The sequence below is a fragment of the Podarcis bocagei genome (assembly GCF_964188305.1).
Source record: "Podarcis bocagei genome assembly, chromosome: 12".
Lineage (NCBI taxonomy): Eukaryota > Metazoa > Chordata > Lepidosauria > Squamata > Lacertidae > Podarcis > Podarcis bocagei.
Window position 1 is genome coordinate 55,117,161 of NC_138137.1, and position 23,196 is coordinate 55,140,356.

The 23,196-nt window shown below is 47.8% G+C and overlaps 1 protein-coding gene and 2 long non-coding RNA genes across 3 annotated transcripts in view; 2 read left to right on the top strand and 1 right to left on the bottom strand.

The window, feature by feature from the left end:
* Positions 1-15,411, bottom strand: part of LOC308569735 — a 394,467-nt gene extending 379,056 nt beyond the window's left edge. Inside the window, exon 1 of the long non-coding RNA XR_014000770.1 lies at positions 15,397-15,411. This is a non-coding gene — a long non-coding RNA (uncharacterized lncRNA). The remainder of the gene's footprint in view (positions 1-15,396) is intronic.
* The window catches only part of ZBTB47 (zinc finger and BTB domain containing 47), a 416,665-nt gene that overhangs the window by 369,932 nt on the left and 23,537 nt on the right, over positions 1-23,196 (top strand). The window lies entirely within an intron of this gene.
* LOC308569772 overlaps positions 1-23,196 on the top strand; it is a 126,942-nt gene that overhangs the window by 80,209 nt on the left and 23,537 nt on the right. The gene's annotated exons all lie outside the window — the stretch shown is intronic.

Here is a 23,196-nt window from a genome sequence, read left to right on the forward strand (position 1 = left end):
CTTCTCCTGAGGTGGCCAAAGTATTGGAGCCTCAGGTTCAGGATCTGTCCTTCCAGTGAGCACTCAGGGCTGATTTCCTTCAGAATGGAGTGGTTTGATCTTCTTGCAGTCCATGGGACTCTCAAGAGTCTCCTCCAGCACCATAACTCAAAAGCATCCATTCTTTGGCGATCAGCCTTCTTTATGGTCCAGCTCTCACTTCCATACATCACTACTGGGAAAACCATAGCTTGAACTATATGGACCTTTGTCGGCAAGGTGATGTCTCTGCTTTTTAAGATGCTGTCTAGGTGAAATAACTAGCTTACTGTGAAAAAGGTAAGTTTTACATTTGCTGCCCCACCCATTTCCGCCTCTGGCCCTGCCCACCACTGCCATGTGGCCCTTGAAACATTGCCTGGGAAGGGATGTGGGCCTCTGGTTGAAACAGGATCCCCACACGTGCTGTAGAATCATGGATCCGGGAAGTATCCGAGTGTCTATACATGATTGAACTTTCCTTGGCTATGAGATGGAACCTCCCTCTGCAGAGATAGTATATCTTTGAATATATGGAGGTGCTGGAGGCCAAACAACAGGGAAATCTTCTTGACTTCTTGCCTGGCTTCAACACTGGCATCCAAAACACTGGGGGGTGGCCAGGGCCCCTGTGCCTGTACTCACTTTGGGATTGGATCCAACAGGTGAAACCTTTCTGGGCTTGGAGAGTTAGTGATGGGAAAGATCTCCACCTATTAGGTCCATGCCTGACACACCGTGGTTAACAGGAAATATGTCAGGAAAACAGGTGGCATCCCCACCTGGTTTCAGTAACACAGAAAACAAGGATTGTCTATGCAGCATTAAGATTTAGAAAAAAATAGTGGTTACAGCGGATAACAGTCTTAGCGTGACTCAGCTGTGGTTTTTCAGGGGGAAACTGATTGAAGCCATGGTAGGTCATATTGTGTGGGTGCTGACTTTTAGAACCCTAAACTGCCTTGGCCCTATATACCTGAAGGTGTGTCTCCACCCCCATCGTTGAGCCTGGACACTGAGGTACAGAGCCGAGGGCCTTCTGGCAGTTCCCTCACTGCAAGAAGTGAAGTTACAGGGAACCAGGCAGAGGGCCTTCTTGGTAGTAGCACCCATTCTGTGGAATGCCCTCCCATCAGCTGTCAAGGGGATGAATAATTATACAACTTTTAGAAGACATCTTAAGGCAGCCCTGTACGTGGAAGTTTTTAATGTCTGATGTTTTATTTCTGGCCTAGAAGATCAAACCTGTAAAGAAGGTCTGAAAGATCAGGGAAGAAGAAAAAGATTGGGCTGAGCGATAAAGTTTATCGATCACATTTGCCCAGGATAGGAAAAGCAGCAGATATAAACAAGACTTGGGCATTTCTGCTTCTCCAGTGCTTAACTTTGCTCTGCCTCTGTTCAGCTAGATTTTTAGGAAGACTAGGACATCTCCTCTTCAAGCCGCTATTGGACGGACATCTGTTGGGAATGCTTTATGGGCCTTGACTTGGAAGAGATGAGGACTATTCGTATTGAGATGGAACCCCCATGGACACTAATGGAAAATTTCCTCCCAGTGTAAATAAGTTCGGATGAGGGATTTTCTTCAGCGCCGCAGCAGGGGAAGGAATTGCTTTTAACTCCCCCTTCTGACTGCTGGGGTCCCAATAATTATCAGGGGCCCCCTCCCAATCTGATGCTATTTGCAGATATTTATTTTTAATGTGCTCTTTCCATCAAGTTTACTTTCCATTGTAAAATGGATCCTCTGTATAGTTGTGAGGCAAAACCAGCCTAAAGAAATAAGATTTAAGATTCTAAATGGCCTGGGACCAAGATGCCTCGGGGGAGTCTCCGATGTAGTTGGACTCCATCCAGGATGGCCAGAGACAATGAGAGTTATAGTCCAACGTCATCTTGGAGGACCACGTCTAGGTTCTAAAAAGAGCCCCCACCTTGGAAAGACCACTTAAGTCCTGAGTGTAAATTAATTACCCGCATCGCTGTTTTTCAGATCTGGGCCATGAGCAGCAGTCTGAGGTGAGCCAGGAACAAAGACTCATTGAACAAGTCACTAGTCAGGAGCCAAGGCTATAGAACCACATCAGAGTTCAGGAAGACCTTTTTGGCTCAAGCAAGGCTCAGTTCATACAGGAAGCCCTCTTATCCTACTTCCTGTCTTGGAAGATCCAATGGCCAGCCTGGGTGGTTGGAATCAGCCCAGGACCTGAAGGTCCTGAGAAGCTACCTCTTGTCATTCGGTGGTTTGTCATGTAGGGTAGTTGTCCACAAATCCTAGTAGCTCATGGCAGGTGTGTATATAGGCATGTAAAAGTATAGCATGTGGGGGAAGAGCCTCAGGGATGAATCTGGTCCTCTGGGCATGTCCACACACCATGTTGTTCGCCCTCCTTGAGTGCTTTGGCCTGGGATGTGTCCTTCTACTGTGATCATGGCTCTTCCTTGCTGGGATAGAGACCTGCGTAGGAACCACCAATGTGTGTGGCTAGAAAAGTAGCCTACTGAGCAAAGGTTAGGGTTCCATGCATTGCTGTGCCCAGTTTCATCTCTGTGGACACGTGGCCCTCGGAAGTTTGCCTGTAAAAGGATGAAGCCCTCAAGGCAGATTCCTGAATCCAACAAGCAAGCAGTTGTCAAGCATTGGCTGCCGTTCCCCACTGAATGCACACCCAATGGTGAATCCAGGTTATGTGACATACCCATTTAGGTCTCATTCGGAGAGTTTGATTAGACTGAATCCCCAAGCCTTGTTTGTGGTCAGAAGTGGCACCTGTTTATTGGGCTGTGTGGGACTTTGAGCATATAGAACAAGGACCTGGCTTCAGAACTATGGCTGTGGAAGACTTCTCATCATCCCATGCTCTATTGGGTCACTGCAAAAGTTGGTTTTGGGTGTCCATAGAAGGAGAACAAAAGATTGGCAATGTTTAGGTTTTATTGGTAGGGAGGCTTCTTCTAGTCTACTCATCCCTGTTTCATTGAGCGTCCGTTGCTCAAAAAGCAAGACTTCGCCAATACTGGCTTGCTTCTTCATTAGGCCTGATGTAGAGTAATGTGGTATTTTATTTTCTGGCTTTGTTATTGTTGTTGTTTTGTGGGGTGCAGTTGCTTCTTGGCTAGCAAATAGAGGGGTATTTTTGGCCCTGGCAAAAAGGCTTCTCTCTTTCGGTTTTTCCTTTTTCCTTTTGGTATGTCGATGTCAAAAGGTGCCAAATGTGTTTGTCCATTCAGAGCGGGAGTCAAGCATTGCAGGAAACATGTCTGTCCATTGGGCTGGCTGTTTCATATCCCCCATCCTTTCCAGGTCAGATTTGATTGGCTGCCCTATATCATGATGTCATCCTGTCCACTAAGTGATCCCTGTTTGGCTTAGGAGCACTGTCCCGAGGAGGACGGCCATCCCACTTTTTAAAAGCTGCCGGACCCCTGGCCAGTCAAAGAAAGAGCAGGCAGCGGATGATGGATTTGGGGGAGCATTTCTTCAATGTCTCTCCGCCCCCCCACCAAAATCTCACAGGGCTCCAAATGAAGTGAACACTAATGCAACCTACTAAAAATGCCAACAAAAAGCATTTGGTGAACATCAAACAATTACTTGCTTCATTGTGGGCACCAGCTATAACCAACAGAGCATTTGTGCTGAATCTTACATTTAATTTTAGCAATAAAAGGAGTTCTGTACTCTGCGGAACGAGGCATTAAGCTATGGCCGCCCTCTCCCTTTTACTTGGGAGATAGAGAAAATGTGATTGTCCAGCTTCGCAATCACGTAGTGCTCAAAGCAGAGCCCAGACGTGATCTAGTAATCTTTGCACCTGCCCTGTTAGGTTAGTATTGTCCCTGTATTGCAGGGTAGGGGACTTTCTCTATCCACAACCTCTTTCTTTCCCATGCCACCCCCAGATTTATTTTTTTACAGGCTTGACCAGATCATGTACACCCCTTTGCGGCTCTTACTGGGACTGGAGGGCACAAGGCCGTGGGCAGAAGTGGCAAGGGGAGCGCCAGTAGAGCCATTGCGGCTGCACAAACACATCAAGGGAGGATGGCGGCTGCCTGCATGGTAGAGACAGTGTGGCCTAGTGGTGAGAGCATTGCACTAAGATCTGGGAGACCAGGGTTTGAACCTCTACTGGGCCACAAAGCTCACTGCCTCTCAGCCTAAGCTGTTGTGTTGTTGTTGATGATGATGATTTATTATGGTCAGAGACCAGCTTATAAAACACACTTGGGGGTACAATCCCAGAAGGAAAACAAACGTTTAAAACAATGTACAACAATAAATTTAAAATTTATAAATGCGATAAGCATGTAGACACTTAAAACTTTAAGGTAAGCTACCGCAGAGAGATGACCCAGAGTCACCCATGGAACAGAGTTTGGGGAATTTCTTAACGAACGAGTTTGATTGTGTTGATTAAATAAGGAGCTGGAGAGCCGTCTCTGCCTCCTTCAGAGAAAAGGTAAAGGTAAAGGTAAAGGGACCCCTAACCATTAGGTCCAGTTGTGACCGACTCTGGGGTTGTGGCACTCATCTTGCTTTATTGGCCGAGGGAGCTGGTGTGCAGCTTCCGGGTCATGTGGCCAGCATGACTAAGCCGCTTCTGGCGAACCAGAGCAGCGCACAGAAACACCGTTTACCTTCCTGCCAGAGCAGTACCTATTTATCTACTTGCACTTTGACGTGCTTTCGAACTGCTAGGTTGGCAGGAGCTGGGACCGAGCAACGGGAGCTCACCCCGTCGCGGGGATTCGAACCCCGACCTTCTGGTCGGCAAGTCCTAGGCTCTGTGGTTTAACCCACAGCGCCACCCGCCTCCCCAGAGAAAAGTTGGGATGCCATAAATAAACAGCCTGTGTGTTTGCAATTGTGCCACCACATGGAGACCAGCTCTGCAACGAGTTATAGAGGTGACTGGTGCAGAGGTGCATTTAGGAAGACTGTGTGTGTGTGTTGTGTTTGTGTGTGTTTGTGTGGTGCTGTACAGCAGCTGCTTTGACGATGAGCCAAAAAGAGTTGCTGCGCTTCTGCATATTCCATCCCATTCCCAGTCAAGTGACAGCTTTGTGTTTGCACTGGGATTTTCTCTTCCCAAGGCAGGCAAGCTTACAGTGTAGGATTCTGTGTTCTTCAAGGTCCCCAGCACTTACTGGACTACAACTCCCATCATCCCCAGCCAGCTTACCCTCTGGCCAAGGGGATGATGGGAACTGTAGTCCAACAACATCCGGGGGACCCAAGGCCTCACCCAGAACAGTCTCTGTCCCTTCCTTCACAAAGGGGAGGGTGCTAAGTTAGGGACTCGGGCCAGAGCTCTCGGGGACGGGGGGACGGGACTGAAGAGTATCTCTGTTCATGCTCTGATGCGCTCAACCCTGGGGTGCCATAACTTTTGATAACAAACGTTGATCATCCTGGGCGTTTTCCTCTGAGCAACCCGTCCCCCATCAGTCATGCTGATAGGTTTCTTTCCAGCTGCCACTCAGACCTAACTTTTGCAAACAACAGATGATATCGTAGGTGTGTTTCTGGACTGTACCATTCCCAAGTTCCAAGTGCTGTTGAGCAGTTCCATGTGGGAAGGAGGTCCCCGTGTGCAGAAAACCATCATGTCAGGGAATTTTTTAAGATTAATTTTCTCAAAATTATAAACGAACAGAACAAACAAAAATCATAATCTTATTAAAAATTATACTTATTAACATTGTTAAGTGACTTCCTCGCTTCCCCTTGGTTGAATTTCCATGTATATCCATTTAACGGTTTTCCAAATCACAGTTCTTATAAAATTTAACTTAAGCGTTAACATTTTTAAATCTTTTCATTTTAAAATTATACAAATTGATTCATCACTTAGCTGATATAAAATCCTAAGCCAATTAGTTATCTGCAAGTTATTTCCAACAGATACGCTTCTTTTCTATGCTCAGGAATTATTATTTTTTTTGCATTTGGCCGTGGGAACGATCTAACCTGGTGGCTTAGAAACAGGTCTGTTACTTCACCTGTTCTTTGCGAGAAGCAGGCCTTTGTGGTCGTATCTTGGAAGCTGAGTGCACACAGAGACACACACATCACTGCTGAGGTCCCAGCTGCTGCTGGTGGAATAGTAGAAATTGCACCCTTCTTCCAGAGTAGCAGTCACACTGGAGACCTCTTTTCAGGCTAAAGAAAAGGGGGGGGGGGGAATGGTTTGCTGTGCCTCTGGACTCTGCGTCTTTTGCAAATGTTCCTTCCAGCCTCCAGCGCAGGCCTCACATTCCTAGCATAACCTTGGCACTCACATCAAGCTGGTGGGAGCCTTTGGCGTTCAAGGCTGGGCCCCGTGAGGCTAACATGCTTTTCAGGGCGAACCGTGGGATTAACGGCACTTGGAGAATGCAACCGGCCTTTTCTCCTTCGGTTCTGCCTGTGTGCGCGTGGCGACGAGCAAAAGCCCTGTTATGTAAAAAGGGAATTTATTTATTTATTATATATATATATATATATATATATATATATATATATATATATATATATATATATTAAAGTAATTTGGGCTCTCTAGGAAAGCTGTTCTGGATGGCGGAACCCAGATCTACCGATCTCACGACGATGGTGCAAAGCTCTCCTCGCTCTCTGCTTCTCTCTCTCTCTCTCTCCCCTGATCCTCCTGCTCTTTTAATAAAAGTGTGCCATTATGCGATTGCGAGAGACGTGGCATTGTGCCCTTAATAACGCAGCTAGTAATTTGAGCACTTTTCTGGAAATGGCAGTCAAGTGCCAGGCTTTTGAAGGAGGGGAGGGCAATCATCGTTTTGCTCGAATTAGCACGGCGCTGAGCTCGGGAGCGCGAGAGATTGCCGCTGTCAGGGATGGGCTAAGGAGATCCCAAAGCATGAGTCGCCCTGCAAAAGAACATGGCTGGGGAGCCCTTGGCTCAAGGCATTGTGCAGAAAGGGGGCTGCCCAAAATTGATTTGCTGGAGCAGTGGCTTCTTCCTGGAGAGAGCAAAAGGCAAGCTGGAAGGGAAACCTAAACTACTCTGGTTCCTTTTGGATGGACCCAGTGGCGTAGCGTGGGTTGTCAGCACCCGGGGCAAGGCAAGTAATTTGCGCCCCCTAACCCGTGGATTTGCGCCCCCTAACCCATGGATTTGCGCCCCCTAACCCTAACCCCCAGATGTTGCGCCCGGTGCGGCCGGCCCCCCCCCCTGCACCCCCCACGCTACGCCACTGGATGGACCCTTATAAGTTTTGGGCTCTTAACTTTGGTTGCATACACACTGTACATTAAAAACCCGTTCCCAGCCTCCCCCTGAATTCTGGGGTGCTCAGGTGGCCCGGAGTGCCTTCCATCAGCTTCGGCTGGTAGCCCAACTGCATCCTTACCTTGCCAGGGACAGCCTAATTACTGTTGTCTAAGGTAAAGGTAAAGGTACCCCTGACCGTTAGGTCCAGTCGTGGACGACTCTGGGGTTGCGGCGCTCATCTTGCTTTATTGGCCGAGGGAGCCGGCGTACAGCTTCCGGGTCATGTGGCCAGCATGACTAAGCCGCTTCTGGTGAACCAGAGCAGCACACGGAAACGCCGTTTACCTTCCCGCCAGAGCAGTACCTATTTATCTACTTGCACTTGGAGGAATCTCAGAAGTTTGTGTGTATGTGTGATTGCTAGATTTCCAAGAATCGGGTTGTGGGGGAGGCGGGGAGAGATTTCACTGCCCTCCAAAGTTCTCTGTCTTTCTCTGAACCTGGCAAAAGAATGTGTAATTGGTACATGTATCTGAAGAAGTGTGCATACACACAAATGCTCCTACCAATAACAAACTTAGTTGGTCTCTAAGGTGCTACTGGAAGGAATTTTTTTATTTTGCTTCGACTACGGCAGACCAACACGGCTACCTACCTGTACCTGGTACATTTTAAGAAGACTTGCTTAATTTGCATCATGTATACAGACTGCACATCAGCTCCCCCGCCCCTCCGTTAAATTAAAACTACCTTCTCCTACAGAAGTAAAGGTAAAGGGACCCCAACCATTAGGTCGAGTCGTGGACGACTCTTGGGTTGCGGCGTCATCTCGCTTTACTGGCTGAGGGAGCCAGCGTACAGCTTCCGGGTCATGTGGCCAGCATGACTAAGCCACTTCTGGCGAACCAGAGCAGCACACAGAAACGCCGTTTATCTTCCCGCCGGAGCGGTACCTATTTATCTACTTGCACTTTGACGTACTTTTGAACTGCGAGGTTGGCAGGAGCAGGGAACGAGCAACGGACGCTCACCCCGTCACAGGGATTCGAACCGCCAACCTTCCGATCGGCAAGCCCTAGGCTCTGTTGTTTAACCCACAGTGCCACCCATGTCCCTGTTGTCTATGCTCTGGTAAACTCCAGGTTAAATCACTGCAATGTGTTATATGTAGGGCTGCCTCTGAAGACAGTTCGGAAACTTCAGCTAGTGCAGAAATCAGCGGCTAGGTTGCTCACGCTTACCAGGGCAAGACGGTTTGAGCGTATAACGCCGATCCTGGTCCAACTGCATTGGCTACCAATTAGTTTCTGGGCCCAATTCAAAGTCCTGGTTTTGACCTATAAAGCCTTAAACGACTCAGGATTGCACTGCCTCAAGAACAGCCTCTTTCCATATGAACCTACCTGGACCCTGAGATCATCTTCTGAGGTCCTTCTTCATGTGCCTCTTCCACGAGAGGTCCGGACCGGAGCAGCAGCACAGGCCTTTTAGAAGACATCTGAAGGCAGCCCTGTTTAGGGAAGCTTTTAATGTTTGATGTATCACAGTATTTTAATATTCTTTTGGAAGCCGCCCAGAGTGGCTGGGGAAACCCAGCCAGATGGGCGGGGTATAAATAAGAAATTATTATTCTTTCTTTCTTTCTTTCTTTCTTTCTTTCTTTCTTTCTTTCTTTTATTTCGTAATTTCGTAATTTCGCAATTTTTATTTTGCTTTAAACAAATACAGATAAATACAAACTTTTCTTTCTTTCTTTCTTTCCTTCCTTCCTTCCTTCCTTCCTTCCTTCCTTCCTTCCTTCCTTCTTTCTTTCTTTCTTTCTTTCATTTCTTTCTTTCTTTCTTTCATTTATTTCTTTCTTTCGTAATTTCTTTATTCCGTAATTTCGTAATTTTTATTTTGCTTTAAACAAATACAGATAAATACAAACTTTTCTTTCTTTCTTTCTTCCTTCCTTCCTTCCTTCCTTCCTTCCTTCCTTCCTTCCTTCCTTCCTTCTTTCTTTCTTTCTTTCTTTCTTTCTTTCTTTCTTTCATTTCTTTATTTCGTAATTTCTTTATTTCGTTATTTCGTAATTTTTATTTTGCTTTAAACAAATACAGATAAATACAAACAACCGAAATTACAAAAGAAAAATCCTTAATAATAATGGAAAAGTCTAAAAAAAAAACTACAAAAAAATCAAACTACACGGCATAGAACATAAGCCATTATAGGAAAGAAAAAAGGAAAGGAGAAGTAGAAGGAAGAAAAGGGTGGGGGGCGAAGGGGGGGAATGCAGTGGAATGCTCTCAGCGGAAAAGTTCATCTGACGCCTTCATTATACACCTTTAGGCGCCAGGCAAAATGTTCCTTTCCAACCAGGCCTTTGACTGATTGACGTCCGATGCCCTTTTAAATGTATTGTGGAAGGAGAGGGTTATTGGGTCGTTTCTGTTTTCGTTATGTATTTTGTGTTTTGTTATATTGCAATTTTATGTTGTGAACCACCCTGAGTTCTGTGGGTATAGGGTGGTATATACAAATCTTAATAATTATAATAATAATAATAATAATACTGGGGTCATCTTGTGATCTTTCAAGGCCTAGTGGGAATTTGAAACCCAGTGTCCTGTGTCCATTCCTTTGCTCCAGTCGCTATATCACACTGACTCTCAAGGGAAATGTACTCTGTGCAAGCTCAGAGGCATGGCTTCATTAAAAAAATTGAGCTAAGCTACTAAGGAACTCTGCCCCCATGGTGAGGGAACTTTTGAAACCCAAAGGCGGCAACTCTTATTTGTAGCTTCTTGGCTGCCCAGCTGACTTCTCCGATGAGAAAAACAGGAGTTCGGGCCGTGCTGCGACTGAGCTGATAAGGTTTTGTTTGAAAGATCCCGGCTTGTCATACCGTACATCTGCGGCAACAGGATACAAGGCAAACCCTCTTTCCCTGTGAACTCAATGTGTCAAAACATTAGGCGTTCTTCAAATGTTTTTCACTGAATGCTTCGCTGCGATTTCCCCCACAGCTCTGAAGGGTGAAGGCTCTGTCACTTCTACGTTTGCTTGTCTGCATGGAAAAAGAAAATGTTGTCGGGTTGTTGTTTTGTTTTGTTTTCTTCTCAGTTCTTTCCCCTGTTAGTTGGCATCTCTCTCTCCTAATGTAGACCACATTTACAAATGCAAGTCACCCAGTAAAGGGAAACTAGACTTAAAAACTTGAGGTAGTATTCTGCGGTGGCAAAAGTGTTGGGCTTGAGCCGGGAAGAGCCGAGTTCGAATTCTCAGTTGGCCAAGAGTTGATTACTGATGCTGGGTCTGTTCAGATGTTATGCCTGCCTGGTTTGATGTTTCACAAACAGGCCCTGAGGAGTTTCAGCCTCGTATATATACTGCCTCCTCCTTCAGCTCAGGAGACACAGTTCTGGACTTCTGACTTCCGTTTCTGGCAACCTGGTTTCCGGGTATGTCCGAATGGGCAAACAACATTTTGCCCTCACCTACAGTTTTGCGGTGCGTGGTTGCATCCTACTCCAAAATAGCGGAAGCACCTAGAGCAGCCTTTCTCAACTTGTGGGTCCCCAGATGTTGTTGAACTACAACTCCCATCACCCCTAGCTAGCAAGGCCAGAGCTCAGGGATGATGGGAGTTGTAGTCCAACAACATCTGGGGACCCACAGGTTGAGAACCGCTGACCTGGAGGAAGGGGAACAGACAGGATCTAGGAGTCTTGGTTGACCACAAATTTGACATGAGCCAACAGTGTGACGCGGCAGCTAAAAAACCAATGCAATTCTGGGCTGCATCAATAGGGGTATAGCATCTAGATCAAGGGAAGTAATAGTGCCACTGTATTCTGCTCTGGTCAGACCTCACCTGGAGTACTGTGTCCAGTTCTGGGCACCACAGTTCAAGAAGGACACTGACAAACTGGAACGTGTCCAGAGGAGGGCAACCAAAATGGTCAAAGGCCTGGAAACGATGCCTTATGAGGAACGGCTAAGGGAGCTGGGCATGTTTAGCCTGGAGAAGAGGAGGTTAAGGGGTGATATGATAGCCATGTTCAAATATATAAAAGGATGTCACATAGAGGAGGGAGAAAGGTTGTTTTCTGCTGCTCCAGAGAAGCGGACACGGAGCAATGGATTCAAACTACAAGAAAGAAGATTCCACCTAAACATTAGGAAGAACTTCCTGACAGTAAGAGCTGCTCGACAGTGGAATTTGCTGCCAAGGAGTGTGGTGGAGTCTCCTACTTTGGAGGTCTTTAAGCAGAGGCTTGGCAACCATATGTCAGGAGTGCTCTGATGGTGTTTCCTGCTTGGCAGGGGGTTGGACTCGATGGCCCTTGTGGTCTCTTCCAACTCTATGATTCTATGACTCAGACTCCTTGGGGCTGGTTCACATAACACTAAACCATGGTTTGCAATTGTGTCTCGTTTCCGCCTCCCGGGAATGTGTCCTTGAACTCTGGTGAACGCCTCTTGTCAGCGAGGGGTGTGTCCTGAGAAGGGTTATGAGGGCCGAGCAGAGGGTCCTGAGGGCCACATTTGGCCCCTGACCCTGAGTCTCCCCATCTCTGGTTCGCAGCTACCTATTATGTGGAGAAGGCGGTTGCAATCTGAGGCTTTTTTTTTTTGTCGGCTACCTCCTTTTTTGGAGGTCTCGAGCCTCAAGGAGGTTAGATTGGTCTAGCTAGAGCCAGGGCCTTTTCAGCACTGGCCCCGACATGGTGGAACGCTCTCTCCCAAGAGACTAGGGCCCTGCGGGACTTGACATCTTTCTGCAGGACCTGCAAGACAGAGCTGTTCCTCCTGGCCTTTGGTTTCGACTAGGTCTGACCCTTATGTTTCCCTCCCCTTATGGTCTTGATTTATCAGCTACTTTAAAATGAGGCTGCATTTTAAATTGCATTTTAACCTGTATGTTAAATTGGTTTCCTCCCCTTCTCTTTTCCCCTTATTATGTTTTTACTGCGATTTTATTGGTGTTAGCCGACTCTGGGCGGGGTATAAATAAAATAATTTATTATTATTATTATTATTATTATTATTATTATTATTATTATTATTATTATTATTATTATTTATTATTTTCTCCATCCTGTCTGGTTCTGTCCTCCATCTGGTTTCCTCCCTTCCTTTTTCGCTCCTGTCCCCCTTTTAGAAAAAGAGAAGAAGCCGCCCCCCCCCCAAGCACTTTGCACATAGTAAACTCGCTGTAACCCCTCATGCATCTCCCCCTCGTAAAACTCTGTTGACGGAGACGGGATGAGGCCGGGCTGCCTGCCTCAAAAATCTCTTCACGCTGACCTTCACTCAGCCTCGCTGGAGAGCCTGGACCACAGCCGACCCTGGATAAGCAAGGCTGGCGGCTCTCCCTCGCAGGCCCCTCCAAGGCCTCTGGGTTTTGGGGGGGCGCCAAGAGGAGAACTGCAGGCCTCCGGTGTCTTCCTTTGGAGCTGGTGGGCTGCTGAAAGGGAGAGTTTTGCAGAGTGCATAAAAACGAGGTGCCCTCGGAAAGGTTGCAGCCCCTTGTTGTTGTTGTTTAGTCGTTTAGTTGTGTCCGACTCTTTGTGACCCCCTGGACCAGAGCACGCCAGGCACTCCTGTCTTCCACTGCCTCCCGCAGTTTGGTCAAACTCATGCTGGTAGCTTCGAGAACACTGTCCAACCATCTCGTCCTCTGTCGTCCCCTTCTCCTTGTGCCCTCCATCTTTCCCAACATCAGGGTCTTTTCCAGGGAGTCTTCTCTTCTCATGAGGTGGCCAAAGTATTGGAGCCTCAGCTTCACGATCTGTCCTTCCAGTGAGCACTCAGGGCTGATTTCCTTCAGAATGGAGAGGTTTGATCTTCTTGCAGTCCATGGGACTCTCAAGAGTCTCCTCCAGCACCATAATTCAAAAGCATCCATTCTTTGGCGATCAGCCTTCTTTATGGTCCAGCTCTCACTTCCATACATCACTACTGGGAAAACCATAGCTTGAACTATACGGACCTTTGTTGGCAAGGTGATGTCTCCGCTTTGTAAGATGCTGTCTAGGTTTGTCATTGCTTTTCTCCCAAGAAGCAGGCATCTTTTAATTTCGTGACTTCTGTCACCATCTGCAGTGATCACGGAGCCCAAGAAAGTAAAATCTCTCACTGCCTCCATTTCTTCCCCTTCTATTTGCTAGGAGGTGATGGGACCAGTTGCCATGATCTTCTTTTTTTTGATGTTGAGCTTCAGACCATATTTTGCACTCTCCTCTTTCACCCTCATTAAAAGGTTCTTTAATTCCTCCTTACTTTCTGCCATCAAGGTTGTGCCATCTGCATATCTGAGGTTGTTGATATTTCTTCCAGCAGTCTTAATTCCAGCTAGGGATTCATCCAGCCCAGCCTTTTGCATGATGAATTCTGTATATGTTAAATAAGCAGGGAGACAATATACAGCCTTGTCGTACTCCTTTCCCAATTTTGAACCAATCAGTTGTTCCATATCCAGTTCTAACTGTAGCTTCTTGTCTCACGTTAAATGTGGCCAGCATGACTAAGCCACTTCTGGCGAACCAGAGCAGCGCACAGAAACACTGTTTACCTTCCTGCCAGAGTGGTACCTATTTATCTACTTGCACTTTGACATGCTTTTGAACTGCTAGGTTGGCAGGAGCAGGGACCGAGCAACGGGAGCTCACCCCGTCGAGGGGATTCGAACCGCCGACCTTCTGATCAGCAAATCCTAGGCTCTGTGGTTTAACCCACAGTGCCACCCGTGTCCCTCTACAAAAGTAATCTCCCCAAATAACTGGTTTGCTCAGCGTGAGCGAGGATCAAAGCCTGCTTGCTGGCAAGGGTTCAAATACCCACGTTCTTAATTTATTCGAGTAAAAGAAAGCAACAAATTCCTGAACAGTTACCATAGGTAAGCTCTCTCCCAAAACAACAACAACAACAACCACAGGTTGCTATGACTTCTTTCTTGTTAACTGTATAACGGTGGATGGTCTGAAATAGCCCAGACTGCCTTTATGAATAAGAGGTGATATGTAATACAGTGGTACCTCGGGTTACAGATGCTTCAGGTTACAGATGCTTCAGGTTACAGACTCTGCTAATCCAGAAATAGTGCTTCAGGTTAAGAATTTTGCTTCAGGATGAGAACAGAAATCGCGGCGCAGTGGCAGCAGCAGGAGGCCCCATTAGCTAAAGTGGTGCTTCAGGTTAAGAACAGTTTCAGTTTCAGAACAGACCTCCGGAACGAATTAAGTTCTTAACCCGAGGTACCACTGTAGCTAGGTCTGTCTTGTTGATTTTGGGGAATGGTGGGCAGTTTTCACTGCTCCCCCCTAGACACCCCATAACTTTACCTCTCCATGCTTATTTTTGCTTTTGCATCACACCTTTTAGTTTGCAAGAAATGGACCCATTTGCCGTGACACGAACAAGCTGCTATAAGCCTTGAATAGATGTACAAAGCCATGAACAACTTGAGTCCAGGGTACCTTAAGGACCAAGCTCAGTCATTGATATCATCCGAAGAAGCACTGTTAGTTGTTCTCCATGTTACAGAAGCCCTATTGTCTTCCGCTAAAAGTAAGGCATTTAGCGTCACCAGTTCCATTCCGTGGAACTCTCTTCCAGCAGAGATACAGCAGGCACCCTCACTTTTGACTTTCCAGCATCTCTCGGGGAAAAAAAAGTTTTTGTGCTGATAGACCTAAGTGGTTTTTTTGTGTTTTTTAAAAGTCCCTCGAGTAGCCAGTCATTTTAATGATTTGTTCTGTACTGATTTTAATGGGATTTTTCTGTTTGGTTTTCGGATCTCTGTACCCCACTCTGATATAGTTAATAAACGAGTAAGTTGACAGAAATGAGAAACGCAAAAAATAAAAGATAAAGCAGGCTTCCTCAACCTCGGCCCTCCCGATGTTTTTGGCCTACAACTCCCATGATCCCTAGCCAGCAGCACTAGTGGTCAGGGAGGATGGGAACTGTAGTCTCAAAACAACTGGAGCAGGCTTCCTCAACCTCGGCCATCCAGATGTTTCAAGACTACAATTCCCATCATCCCTAACCACTGATCCTGCTAGCTAGGGATCATGGGAGTTGTAGGCCAAAAACATTGGGAGGCCCGAGGTTGAGGAAGCCTAGACTAAGAAAATGCAGCCTGAGATAAAACAACCCTAGAATTCAGCGGGACAGATTGAAACAGGAACCCAAGTCGACCTCATGCTAGATGATGATGAAAAGCCTGGGCAGATGATAAAAAGGCCTTCATCTGGTGTCCCAGTAAGTGGGTGTCCAGGAAGAGTGTTCCCCAGGGGAACCTGAGAATGGCCCCTCTCTGGTCGTCATCTTCCTGACTTGAGATGGCTGGGGAAGAAGGGGAACACGGTAAAATGCCTCAAATGAAGACTGCAAAGTTTGGGTAGACTCAAGTGATTGAAGGCAGCCTTTGGGCACAAAGGCTACCCACTTGCCCCCAAAAGTATGAGCAATGCAGTTAAGCTGCAGCTCTCTTCAGTATCCACCCCCTTCATTTGAATGGAAGGAGACAGCTTTGCGAGCGTCCCATCACACCAGCATTGGTATGTCCGCGAAAGGCGTGCTTGGTGTATTCTCGCAGGCTTTCCCCGTTATTTGGATACCTGGTCATGCAAGGCTCCAACTCATGGAGGCAGCCTATGTACGAACGGCAAGTGTCCGCTTTGCAGCAGTCCAACTACAGCTCCCATCCACCCCAGCGAGCAGAGTCAGCGGGCAGGGATGATGGGAGTTGTAGTTCAGCAGCTTGGAGGGCCAGATGTTGCCCAAACCTGGTCTACACTTAACTTGGGTTTCAGAGAGTGGGCATTCTCTGAGCTACATAGAGACGCCTGGACTTGAACCTGGGACCCTCCCCACGCAATCTGCCACTGAGCTATTTCCTCCACTAATTTATATTTTTGTGGGTTTTTCATTAGAACAGTCAGTTTCACTGGTTCCAGCTGTTAATAATAATTTTATTATTTGTACCTCACCCGTTTGACCGGGTTGCCCCAGTCAATCTGGGCGGCTCCCAACAGATATAAAAACAATCAAACATCAAAAACTTCCTTAAACAGGGCTGCCTTCAGATATCATCTAAAAGTTGTATGTTTATCTCCTTGACATCTGGTGGGAGGGCGTTCCACAGGGAGGGTGCCTGCCAGGAAGACCCTCTGCCTGGTTCCCTGTAACCTCGCTTCTCACAATGAGGGAACTGCCAGAAGGCCCTCGGAGCTGGACCTCAGTGTCTGGGCAGAACGATGAGGGTGGAGACGCTCCTTCAGGTATACTGGGCTGAAGCCATTTAGGGCTTCAGAGGTCAGCACCAACACTTTGAATCGTGCTCGGAAACGTACTGGGAACCAGTTGCTAGATTTCTCCCTGAAATAACTGTCTGCTTGACTTCTGCTTGCTTTTGCACCTCTTTGCAAAGGAGATGCCAGGATGTACAGTGGGCACTTGGGGTGTGAACGTGATCCGTGCAGGAGGCACGTTCGCAATCTGCAGCGCCTCGTCTGCGCACACATGGGTTGCGATTCGGCACTTCTGCGCATGCTCAAAGCGCAATTTATCGTTTCTGCACGTGTGCGAGAGCCAAAACCCAGAAGTAACTCGTTCCGGTGCTTCCGGGTTCGCCGCGGTGCGCAACCCGAAAACGCGCAACCTGAAATGCCTGTGACCCGAGGTGTGACTGTACTTTGAACTTTCTGTAATGCCAACCCCTTTGAGTAAAGAACCTACTTATCCTCTTCCTCCATGCAATGGCTGGCTGTGAATATGCAGGCAGGGAGCTTACAAGTTTGTGCTTCTGTCACTCTGGGCAGCTGTTCAGCTGTGACAATGGCCTTCTCTGGGAATGAGAGAGGGAGGGAGGGAGGGAAGTCTCTGGGACCAGAGTGACCTTGAATGCCTCTTGGGAGCGGTGTAAGGCGGCACCAACAGGATTTTTGCACCCGAACGGGGCTTCCTCCTCCTTCTGTGACGAGCTCCGTCATGGGCTGCTCTCGTGCCCCAGAGCGCGGCCGGGAAGCGCTTGGATCAGCTATGATTAATTCGACTCCCTCGGGGGAAGCGTTTGCTAAGACAGCGCAGGCGAAGACCTGGAATGGGGTCTTCTGTCTCGCCTCGTCAGGCTCGGAGCCATATATAGCGTGCCTCAAAGCAGCGGAATCTCTTGCACGAGCAAAATGCCATGAGGCTGCGTGGTTTTTCAGGGGTGGTGCAAAAAATGAGGGTCGCGATATTGCAAGGACTCATTTGCACGGGACACTGGGGATCTTACGGGGGACGTCGCTCAGTGGTGGAGGGTCTGCTTCACTGCCAGAAGGTCCCAGGCCCTGAATTGAATCCTGCCTGAAATGCTGGAGAGATGCTGCCAGCCAGTGTGCACAACATGGAGCTACTGCCCACCCTAGCAACATGGGTTCTTAATTCTTATTTATTTAGACCCTTTAGTAGCCCGTTTCCCCTCCTCTGACTAAGGAAGGACCCAAAGCAGCTTAACAAGAGCAGAAATGACTGAAAAATAAATGCAGAAAATAACGCCAGCAGTGTTAAAACAAACCTTTTTAAGGTGATTGGTGGGTTGAGTAGCAAGACCAATGGTGGGTGCAATGATCAAGAAGGCGGATTTTGCATGTGCTATAGAGGGAAGTGAGGGGCAGACGGGGCTCGTACCCCTGGGAAGGGAGCCCACCAAGGAGAAGGAAAACTCTCATCCTAAACCCCCACTGCCTTGTGGGATATCTTGGGAAGAAACCCTGCACAAATTCAGAGTGGATCTCCTAAGATAGTTGGATGAAGAAAAAGAAGAGGAGTTTGGATTTGATATCCCGCTTTATCACTACCCTAAGGAGTCTCAATCCTGCCAACCTAGCAGTTCGAAAGCACATCAAAGTGCAAGTAGATAAATAGGTACCACTCCGGCGGGAAGATAAACAGCGTTTCTGTGCGCTGCTCTGGTTCGCCAGAAGCGGCTTAGTCATGCTGGCCACATGACCCGGAAGCTGTACTCCGGCTCCCTCGGCCAGTAAAGCGAGATGAGCGCCACAAACCCAGAGTCGGCCACGACTGGACATAATGGTCAGGGGTCCCTTTACCTTTACCTTTAAGGAGTCTCAAAGCGGCTAACAATCTCATTTCCCTTCCTCCCCATCAACAAACTGCATGTGGAGGAGCGGGGAAGCGAACCTGGTTCACCAGATTACGAGTCTACCACTATTAACCACTACACCACACTGGATGACACCTTGTCTGCCTCCTTCTGGCAACTCCTGCAGCCAAGCTGGTGCCCAACATCTTGCCCTGCTTTCCTTTGGACAACATCAGCAAGGCTGAGAGGCGGGTCTGGTTGCCTGGGAAGTCCAGGACCTCCACACACACATCCCAGGTTTGCACCCTGGGGAGGTCACTTCAGTGCTCCTAACACAGAGGTTTGACCTCACCCCTGGAGGCACACTCCATTGCTTCTTGATACAGATGGAGGCCAGCAACAACAGCAGTTCAAAGTGTGTGCATTGATCAGGGCTGGGGAGCGTATGGCCTTATAGATATTGAGGGACCACAACTCCCAATATCTCTGACCATTCTTTATGCTGGCTGGGGCTGATGAGAGCTGGAGTCCAGCAGCATCTGGATGGCCGCATGTTCCTTAGCTGTGTGGCATTCGATGGATAGGTTAGTTTCTTTTACAATCTTGAGCTGATATATTTCCCCCTTGCTGGTTTTCTGAGGGGTGCTGCAGAGACGGAAGAAATGTAAACGAAGCCATAAGAATTGCCTTTCCCCTGTGCCAGAATAGCTCGTTTGGTTAGAGCGTGGTGCTGATAATGCCAAGGTTGCAGGTTCAATCCCTGTAAGGAACAACGGCATATTCCTGCATTGCAAAGGGTTGGTCTAGATGGCACCTTAGGGTCCCTTCCTACTCTACAATTCTATGAGCTATTGCAGCCAATAGAGTGTGGATTTGCCCACTCTGTCTGGACCAGCAGATTCAATTGCCCACCCAGAATTCGCTCCTGAGGAGCAAGGTCTTTCGTTTCAGCCTGGCCGCAGGCTCCTATTGCACACTGGTGGGTCACCGTGACCCTCTCTTGCTATTTAATCTGCCTCGTTTTTGTAATAGTGCGCTGGCAAGGGGCACCCGAGTTCCCCCCAGATGGCTTTAATAACTCTCTTTCTCCTTCTCTACGCTATCTGGTCATGATCAGCTCAGGATCTTTCTCCCCGAAGCATTGAAAAAGCAAGCGGATTGTGCAATTAAAAAAGAGAAGAAGATAATAAAGCGTCCCCTAGTCGCGTGCCAACGCAGCTCAACTGCAAAACTGTCAACTGCAGAATCAAGTCAGACTGAGGGAGGGGAAAGGAGGGAGGAATAAACGCCAAAGAGGCAGTAGAGGGAGAATGTGTGTGTGTGTGTCTGCGTGCTCAGATCAGGGTTGGATTATGCAATGATTTTTTTTTTGAGGAAGGCAGCTGCCAAGGAGGAGATGCCAAAAACCTACTCGCTCGGCTTTGGCCGATTATTTTGCTGTCGTTCCGAAGTAGCTCAGAAGGCAGCTTGGGGCTTATTTCTGTAATGAACTTTCAGCCGTTTATTTATCTTTCTTGTTCTCTGGAGGCAACAACCCAGAGGGGAGGCTTCTCTGCCTGACCCTTTCCTCCCAGGCCACAGATCACACCAGCCTCGCTTTGCACCTTCCTTGATTCTGTTTGGCAGACTGAAATGCGTCCTTGAAGCCTGATCTCGCCTCTTGCCTTCCTGGATAGAGAGGGGTGTGTGTGTGTGTGTCTGTGTCTGTGTTTGAGTGTGTTTAGAAATTAGAATACTATACAAAGGTAACATTTGCATTCGTCGCTCCGTCCGCTTTTGCCTGCAGCACGTGGCCCCCAGGAGACTTCCTCAAAAGGAATTCGGCCCTCAGGCTCCCAAGCTTCCCTTCCCTCGTTATGCAACGAAGAACATTCGTCCTGATGTCCTTTTGTTGCAGTGTTATAGCCTCCCACTGATCATTTGTTCACGTTCATCGCATTTCCCCTTTACTTAAAGGTAAAGGGACCCCTGACTATTAGGTCCAGTCGTGGCCGACTCTGGGGTTGCAGCGCTCATCTCGCTTTACTGGCCGAGGGAGCCAGTGTACAGCTTCCGGGTCATGTGGCCAGCATGACTAAGCCGCTTCTGGCAAACCAGAGCAGCGCACAGAAACGCCGTTTACCTTCCTGCTGGAGTGGTACCTATTTATCTACTTGCACTTCATGCTTTCAAACTGCTAGGTTGGCAGGAGCAGGTTGGCAGGAGCAGGGACCGAACAACGGGAGCTCACCCCATCGCGGGAATTCGAACCGCTGACCTTCTGATCGGCAAGCCCTAGGTTCTGTGGTTTAACCCACAGCGCCACCTGCATCTCTCAGCCTCACCCACGGCACCCGCGTCCCTTTACTTGCCTAACTGCAAACCCCCTTTTCTGTTGTTGTTCAGTGAGTTGTTGTTTTGCACTGGAACGCTTTAATCTACCCTAACTGTGCAATCCCTGATTTGTGGGGGGGGGGGACGGGGACTGAATCCCTCGTTCAAAATACTGTCAGTCTGCAGGCGACCAATGACGCCTCGGCCTCTTTCTCCAGCTGCCTCCCCCTACCTGTCTGCAATCGAAACCCTAGAGTGCGTCTTTCTTTTGAGCAGATTTACGGCTCTGCATCAAATGACTTTTTCATCCTGGAACGGCTGCTCTTTACCAGTTGCAAGTTGCAACCAAGAGCTTCTTCAATGTGACTTTAAAGTTTTGGAGGTGATGCTTCGCCCCCGGCAATAATTTATTATTATTTTTAAAGCCCACTGGAGTGTGTGCCTTAACTCATCCTAATGAGGTCTCTTAATGAAGGAAACGAGTCGCTGTTTTTAATGGGCTGTAATTACCTTGGAGAAGGTGTGCAAGGATCTTCTGAGTGATAGCTGACAGGATCCCTGTGTGACGGTCAGTGGTGTAGCTGTGTGTGTGTGCTGTTGCTTTTTGCTAACTTCAGGTGTGATTCTCTCTCGCCTTGCCTTCCCCCTGGGAAATCTGGGTCCGTTCAAGATAAGATAGGGGTGGGGACCCTGCAGCCAGCAGACCTAATTTGGCTGACCCCCAATTTATTTATTTACTGAATTTCTCTACAGTTTCCAAGACTCTCTGCAAGAGATGATGTGGTGGTTTAAGCACATAATAATAATAATTTTATTTATACCCCACCCATCTGGCTGGGTTTCCTTAGCCACTCTGGGCTGCTTCCAGCAAAATAATAAATACAGTAATTCATCAAATATTAAAAGCTTCCCTAATCAGGGCTGCCTTCAGATGTCTTCTAAAAGTCAGATAGTTGTTTATTTCTTTGACATCTGATGGGAGGGCATTTTACAGGGTGGGTGCCACCACCGAGAAGGCCCTCTGCCTGGTTCTCTGTAACTTCACTTCTCGCAGGGAGGGAACAGCCAGAAGGCCCTCGGCGCTAGACCTCAGTGTCCGGGCTGAACAATGGGTGTGGAGACGCTTCTTCAGGTATACTGGGTCGAGGCCATTTAGGGTTTTAAAGGTCAGCACCGACACTTCGAATTGTGCCCGGAAACGTACAGGGAGCCAATGTAGGTCTTTCAAGACCGGTGTTATGTGGTCTTGGTGGCCACTCCCAGTCACCAAATGTATGGTGTGTTCACAGCTGTGGTCATTGTGGCTAGTACCCATTGATAGCGTGGTATAGTGGACTACAGTGTCAGGCTGGGACTTGGGAGACCAGGGTTCAAACTTCCACAAAGCACCCTGGGTGACCTTTGACCAGTCATGGTATCTCAGCCTCACTCGCCTCGCAGGGTCGTTGTGAAGATGAAATGGAGTGGACGGGGTAGAAGGGTGTTCACCACTTTGAGCTGAGTGTTTTGTGGGGACCTGTACCTGTCAGGAGGCAAGAAACAGAGGAAGGGGAAGCTTCAGAGCTGGAGGAAGAGGCAGGCCAGGCAAGATAAGGGCCAGGGGCTTTCCTTCCCTTCCCCGCACCACTGTCCCCCAGAACCAGGAGGGGATTGAAGAGGGATGAGCAGAGGATGTTTCCATGCAGGCGGAGTCTCCGGCTGCAAGTACGCAGCCTGTTGGTGGAAGGTACATGAACTGGTGGAGTGATCCCCTGCTGCTGCAATTTCTCTAGACCTGGGAATAGCTGCCTAGACCCTAGATTGGTGGGGTTAGTGAGGAAATGTCCATAGAACAGGCATGGCCAAACTTGGTCCTCCAGATGTTTTGGGACTACAATTCCCATCATCCCTGACCACTGGTCCTGTTAGCTAGGGATCATGGGAGTTGTAGTCCCAAAGCATCTGGAGAGCAAAGTTTGGCCATGCCTGCCATAGAGCTACTTGATAATGATTTACAGATGGTATTTAACTCCGAGCAGACTTGCTAAGATGTATAGGACTGAATCAGATAAGTGCTGGAGATGTAATGAGACTGAGGATACGTTTGTTCATATGTGGTGGACCTGTAAAAGGGTAAAAGAGTATTGGGAAATAATTTATAATGAATTGAAAAAAATGTTTTAAAGCACCTTTCAAAAAACAAACACCCAACATCCTTTTTTGTTGGGGATTATTCAGATGGGAATTCCCAGGTGTCAAAAAAGGTTATTTATGTACACCACTACGGCGGCCCATGTTTCGTAAGCCCAAAAATGGAAAACGAGCGAGGTGGAATATGTGCAGCTTGTGGATCTAACTTATATAATAAGAGAACAAGACGAACATACGTTTGAAGAAGATTGGAAAATGTTTATTGAATATATGGGCAATAATTTTGTATACCTGTTGGCAGCCTTAAGATAAATTCAACAGTGTAAATAAGTTTTGATGGAAGTAACAATGGAATACTGAATGGTTTAGTATGCAGGGATTTATGCTGTGCAAAATGAACCATGGAAAGAGAAGAAG